Genomic DNA, 6,989 nt, shown 5'->3' with positions numbered 1-6,989 from the left:
CTTTTATTTGGACATTTGGAAATAAATCTTTTTACAATTAAGTAGAGCCATTAATTTTAAATGTGGAATATGAAAGTCTCTAAAGTTTGAAGATAAAGCACAGAGATTTACAGAGATGTTTTGATATAGGTGAATGCTTAGCTATCCTGTCTGATTAAAGTTTTTAAGAACATGCACATTACACGAAAGGATTGGTGCGACACATGGAAGATTGAAGGACTAGCATAGATATTTTCAACTTAAAGTACACATTTGGTTGGACGTTGTGACTCACACCTATAATCCCAGCATTTTGAGAGGCCTAGACAGGTGGATTGCTTGAGCTCAGGAGTCTGAGATCAGACTAGGTAACAGAGCGAGACCTCCTCTCTACCAAAAAAAAAAAAAAAAGCTGGGTGTGGTAGCGCATACCTAGTCCCAGCTGTTTGGGAGAAGGAGGTGCAGTGAATCATAATTGTGCCATGGCACTCCAGCCTGGGTGACAAAGTGAGACACCAACTCAAAAAAATAATAAAATAAAATACATTTGATGATAAAGTCCTTTAACATCTTAGTCATCTTAGTTTTTTTGGTTTTTTTTTACTTAATTTCTGAAGGAGACTGAAGCTCCCTTTCATCGCTTCCTGGTATGAGGACTGCGGTACAATCTTTAGCTTCACTTAGTTGGATAAGAAACCAGTTAGAGTCAGGTGCAGTGGCTCAAGCCTATAATCGTAGCACTTTGGGAGGCCGAGGTGAGAAGATTGCCTGAGCCCAGGGGTTCAACCCAGCCTGGGCAACATGGTGAGACCTTGTCTCTACAATATATCAAAAAATTAACCAGGTGTGGTAGCGTGCGCTTGTAGTTTCAGCGACTTGGAAGGCTGAGGCAGAAAGATTACCGGAGCCCAGCAGGCCGACACTGGGGTGGCCGTGAGCATGCCACTCCACTCCAGCCTAGGTGACAGAGTGGGACTCTGACTCAAAAAAAACCCCCAAAACCAAAGAAACCATTTAGGACCCAATGCAGCAAAGAAAGATGGCTTTCTGTCTTTAAGAACAAGTTAACTCATAAACTACTTTTTTAGAGCCAGTTGGAGGTAGTATACTGCTGACAATTTCAAACCATTTAAAAAACAAAAGTTATAGTTATTAATTTTTGAAGCCACAAAAGCATGAATCAACATTATAGCAGTGTCAGTATCTTAGTACGAACTAGTTTCAACTGAACTGTGGTGGCAAAATAAATGTTTGCAGAGTGTTTTGACAAAATGTCATCCACTGGGCTTCAATGTGTTCAAGTTGCTGCACTTGAAGTGGAGAAGAAAATCCTTTGAACATTCTGGACCTTAACAAATAACTCTATTTGCAAGCATTTGTAATGGAGATCTGCAAATGTTTTTAATAGGAACAGAGTATGTTGCTAAGAGATGGACCTCTAAACATCTGTTTGACATATTTCACTATGGTGGAGATTAGGGAAATGGGTCCATGAAACAAAGGGGTCACTGGTCACTTGTGGTGGTATAGGCCATTTTGAAACACAGGTCATGCCTGTGGTTTTAAAAATTATTAATTAATTGATTATTCTTCTAGGATGGGGTCTTGCTTTATTGCCCAGGCTGGACTTGAACTCCTCGGGTTAAGCGATCTTCCTGCCTCAGCCTCCAGGGTAGCTGGGGCTATAGGTCTGTGCCACTGCACCTGGCTCATGTGTGCTTTTAAAGTTCCCTGACAGGGCTGTAAAGTGGAAATGTATTTCTTCAGCTAATGGACTGAATTATTGTAAGCATTCACTGACCTCTGACAGTTAAATAGTCTTAAAAATTGTAATGCTCCTTGGCTAATTTTTATGGGATACTTTAAAAAAAAAACTTCTAAGATTTTGTGTGTATGTGTGTGCTGTCAGTTGATTTTATTCTTATTTTTCTAGTGCACACCCATCCCTTGAAGCTTAGGCACATGCAACCCAGGGGGTTAGTTTAGTCCCTGGAATGAATGTCTTTTTTGTATTTTTGAAAGTTGTCTGATGAGTTTATAGAAAATCATTTTCCAAAGCCAGAACACCCATTTTATACAAAACTCTGCTTGAATGTGTTTATATGCATTTCATCTGACTCTTAAACAGATCTGTAACCCTCAAAGTTAAAACTGACAAGTTTATAGGCTAAGTTGTTTTGAGCTCTGGAATGAATTTAGACAGCTCTTAAAGCCATTTAAAATCAAAGGCAAATAAATTAAAGGGAATGGAATGAATGGGCTGTTGAAAAGTAAAGGAATAGTGGCTCCGTCCAGGTTTAGTGTAGGAAGTATTTAGCACTCATTGCAAGGCATTTGGTCATATATAATCCTTGGGTACTTTAAAACATGAGCATAAGCATAAGTATTGTTATTATCAAGATTGTAACATGCCTCATTTTTAAAGAGTTCAAGCCAACAGGCAGATATGTTTTTGAGATATGGAAAGGGGGCTTTTGAAGGATGCCCTGTGTTTACAAATACAGTAGAAATAAAAATAAAGAGGGAAGCATCCTATAATAGTAATGGTACAGACTCAATGGTCAGACAAATCCACATAACCGCTTTCTAGTGTAGATCTTTTCATTACCAGATACGTGATCTGGGTGATGGATGTCACCTTCCTGGACATATGTCTTCTTTGAATATGGAGATTGTACTTAGGTTATGGGACTGCTCTGAGGATTAAAAGATAATATATGTTCATCATAAGTTCTGTTTACCAATAGATGTTCTTATTAAGTAGTATTTCCAATCTAGCTTCCTTATCAATGCAAATATTGCAGTTTGCTTGATCAGGAAAAAAAAAAAAAACAGCGGAAATTATCTTTAGTAAACACCCTATTAGTAACTGTTTTTTTTAAGGAGGCTTGCAAGTAGTGATCCATTGGCATAGGAATGATAAAACTTGTGATAGTAGAAAATGGAGTTTAAATTTTGGAAGAAAAAACTGCAGTGGATATGTAGCTCAGTTGGTACATACCTCAAGTTAGACTATAAGCCAAGTTATTGTTCTCAAAGTCTCTGATAATTTTAAATGTAACAGGTTGGGTGCAGTGGCTCACACCTGTAATCCCAGCACTTTGGGAGGCTTAGGTAGGAGGATTGCTTGAGCCCAGGAGTTCAAGCCCAATCCCGGCAACATAGTGAGACCCTGTCTCTACAAAAGCAAACAACAACAACAACAAAAACAAAATTAGCCAGGAATGGTGGTGCATGCCTGTTGTCCCAGCTACTTGGGAGGCTGAGGTAGAAGGATTACCTGTGTGCAGGAGGTCACGGCTGTGGTGAATGGTGATCATGCCACTGTACTCTAGCTTGGGTGACAGTGGGACTCTACATACACACAAAAAATCAAACAAACAAAAATATATGTAAATGTAATTTATAGAGAGAGGGTGCCAAAAATGTATGCACATTTTATGAAAGAAAAAACTGTATTAAAGTTAAAAGATGAATACAAGTCACGTTTGACTTCTGTAATTACAAGAAGTGCTCAGAGTGGTTACCACCAGCATCCTGACACTTCTGATTATGGCAAACTAAAAGTAATACATAGATAACATCTCGTAAAATATGCATACTTTTTTTGGCACTCACGATATATATGTGGGGAGGGGCAAAAAACCAGAACTATCTTATGGAGGGCAGGCCCTTTGCAGTACAGGCTTCCCCCACTAGGTAAGTGTTTGAGGACCCCATCTGTATTAGTGTACCAGCTAGCACTGTTGTGAGAGGTTGCATTGGGCTTCAGTGAATTATTTTTGGAGATTCTTTCAACATGTTTGCCCACTTGATGATGGGTGATTTACAAGCACACCTGCCCACACTGTGCTGAGTGTTCAGAAGTTTTTGACCAAAAATGGCCTAAATTTGTGCCCCACCCTCCCTATTCACCTAATCTTTCCTGGAGCAACTTTTTTTTTGTTTCCTCAAAATGAAAAAAGTTCTCAAAGGGAAACTTTTTTGCTGATGTGGAAGAAGTGAAACAAAAAATGGCACAAGTTCTAAAAGACATCACAATTGACAAGTTTAAACATGTTTTACCATACACAATTTTTAATAAATAAATTCCAATTTTTGGATCTCCCTCATAATCATATATATACATCTATATGTGTGTGTGTGAGTATATATATATATATATATATACACACACACACACACAATTCAGGATAGAAGATAATCACGTCTGAAGTGAGCTTGATTTCAGCATGTGAAAGGACATTTTTTTTTGATTCGGTTCAGAACATACTAATTTCATAGGCAAATGAACCATTGTCATTCATGGCAGGACATACCATACAGACATTTCAGGACAATTTTAATTGCAGCTGATGTTTCTGAAGTGGATCCTTGGACATAACGATCTATATGACTTGGATGAGTCACTCTGTGGGAGATTTAGTGTCAGTTGATTTAATGCTTCAAGAATACATTTTAATATTTAGGCATATTTTATATTAGTGATCAGAAAAAATATTAGAAACTGACTTTCAGAATTTTAGTTTAGTTGATATTGCAAATAACTGCTAAATAGCATTTTACTGTGTTTTATAGTGGGATTAGATGAATTTAACATTATAAGAACTAGGCACTGGCCAGTTTTTCTTTGAGTATACAGGGCAGAAGTTCAAAGTTTACTTAATAACTATAATTTATTTTTATGTAAACCAGCAATGGAATCTGTAAAAATATTTGGGCTCTTGTTTTGAAAAATTAAGATTTTTTTTTTTTAGGAAGATGGTTAATGACTGACTTACACTTCTTTTTAAAAAACAAACAGAAAATAAAACCAAACAGAGTTTCGCTCTGTTGCCTAGGCTGGAGTGCAGTGTCTCTATCACAGCTCACTGCAGCCTCGACCTCCTGGGCTTTAGCATTCCTTTCACCTCAGCCCCTTGAGTAGCTGGGAGTACAGGCATGAGTCACCATGCCTAGCTTATTTTTTGGTTTGCGTAGAGATGAGGTCTTACTATGTTGCCCCAGGCTGGTCTTGAACTCCTGGTCTCAAACCTTCCTCCCACCTTCACCTCCCAAAATGCTGAGATAACAGGCATGAGCCACTACACCCTACGCATGTGTTATTTTAACATGAATTTTGTTTTTGTTTAGTAGAGAAATTACTAACATCTCTGCTAGGCAACAGTAGAGACTAGATGGGCATATCTTAGGGTATAACACTCTTCAAAAAAATTTCAATAGCTTTAGGGGTTGTAAATGGTTTTTGGATGCATTGTATGGTGCCAAAGAAGTCTGTACTTTAAATGTACCCAACACCCCTACCTGTGCATATTGTACCTGATAGGTGGATAGGTGATTTTTCATCTCTTCCTTCTTTTTTTTTTTGAGTCGGAGTCTCATTCTGTCACCCAGACTGGAGTGCAGTGGCTGCTCCCGGCCACCGCAGCCTCGACCTGCTGGGCTCCGGCGATCCTTCCGCCTCAGCCTTCCAAGTAGCCGGAATTACAGGCATGCGCTACCACTCCTGGCTGATTTTTTATTTATTTATTTATTGTAGAGATGAGGTCTCACTGCCCAGGCGGGTCTCGAACCCACGGGCTCAGGCAATCCACTCATCCCAGCCTCCCAAAGGCACGGGATTACAGGCTGAGCCACCGAGCCCGGCTCTTCCTTCTTTCTCATCCTCCCCCTCCTGAGTCTCCAATGTCCATTAAGGGTATAACAATCTTAAAGTGTGTATGTTTTGGGAACAACTCATATTAAATATTTAGTGCTTACTTAGGTCTCTAGAGTGGATTATGTGCGTTTACCTCTTTAGGTAAAGTTCACTGAAAAATTCATTCATGGCACAAGCCCTTTATGTAAATACTGCTAGCTAGGGCTCACTGCATATCTTTGACTAACTAACAGTGTATGTAAAGGGTGAGATTATTGCTGAGAATTATATTTTCCTCCCAAGAATGTCAGATTTCGTTTTTTCCATCTTCCCATTGGACGTTTGTTGGTATTACTTCTTGAAGGAAAGATGAGATTAAAAGTGTCAGAATGAATAATGTATCAGAAGATCACTTAATATAATAGCACTGTCTTGTCTTTCTGAATAGATTTTTGTAAGCCAGAAGAGCAAAATTCAATTCCTCCAGCCATGGATGTGTCTTTAGTAATCTCTTTACTCTTCCTGTTGTTGTTATATGTCAGACAGATGGGGAAGCTGAGTCAGAGGGAGAAGAGAGGATTTGCTCAGTCAAAGTTGGACTGAGCACCAGATTCAGATATTATATTTCTGATTCTATCACTCCACCCATGATTCCGTGATTGCTGTTAGTTGACTCAGGGTTGTGTTTTCTCATGAAATAACTCCTTTGTGCTGTCACTAGCCAGAGCTCATGTGCAGAACCCCATCCTTTAAAATGAATGCTCCCTAAGCGATAAAGATCCATTTCCCCCGAGGATGTAGAAATCAGCTGCTGCTAACATTTCACTGATCCCTTGGAAGAATTTGCCAATGTATCAGCAAGGATTGACGAAATCTCTAGTGTCTGATGTGAATCCTCCCTGAAACTTGTTGGGAACAACCCACACCCAAACAACAGTGCTTCTTTAGCTCGTTTTCATAATAATAGACAACTTGGATATTTATATTGAACATTTGCCTTGACTTTTAGGTTCTACTGATGCCCTGCACATCATCACTGAGTTGCATCTGTCTCAGTTTACCCTAGCTTCTCAATCTTAACTTGGTAGTTTGACTTTGAATCTTCCTTCAGGTCCCTTCAGATTTGTTGCACTGACATTTGTACCATGGCTTCCTCTTATGGATTTTGGCATATCTTGTTCATCAGGTTTAGAGCAGTTTTCTTTGCCTTAGTAGGAGTTCCCCGATTCCTTCTTTATACCTTCCTGTAACTGAATCCTAGATACCCCACTTTCCTGAAGCTCTTTCCTGTCTCTCCCAGAAAAGGGAGGTGGCTGAGAGATTTGGACAATTTATAGGTGAATGCCTAATCTCATCTTTATAAGATTGCTAA

This window comes from Carlito syrichta, unplaced genomic scaffold, assembly GCF_000164805.1.
Source record: "Carlito syrichta isolate Samal-C Ts95f unplaced genomic scaffold, Tarsius_syrichta-2.0.1 Scaffold304598, whole genome shotgun sequence".
Classification (NCBI taxonomy): Eukaryota; Metazoa; Chordata; class Mammalia; order Primates; family Tarsiidae; genus Carlito; species Carlito syrichta.
Note: the sequence above shows the minus strand (reverse complement) of the source record.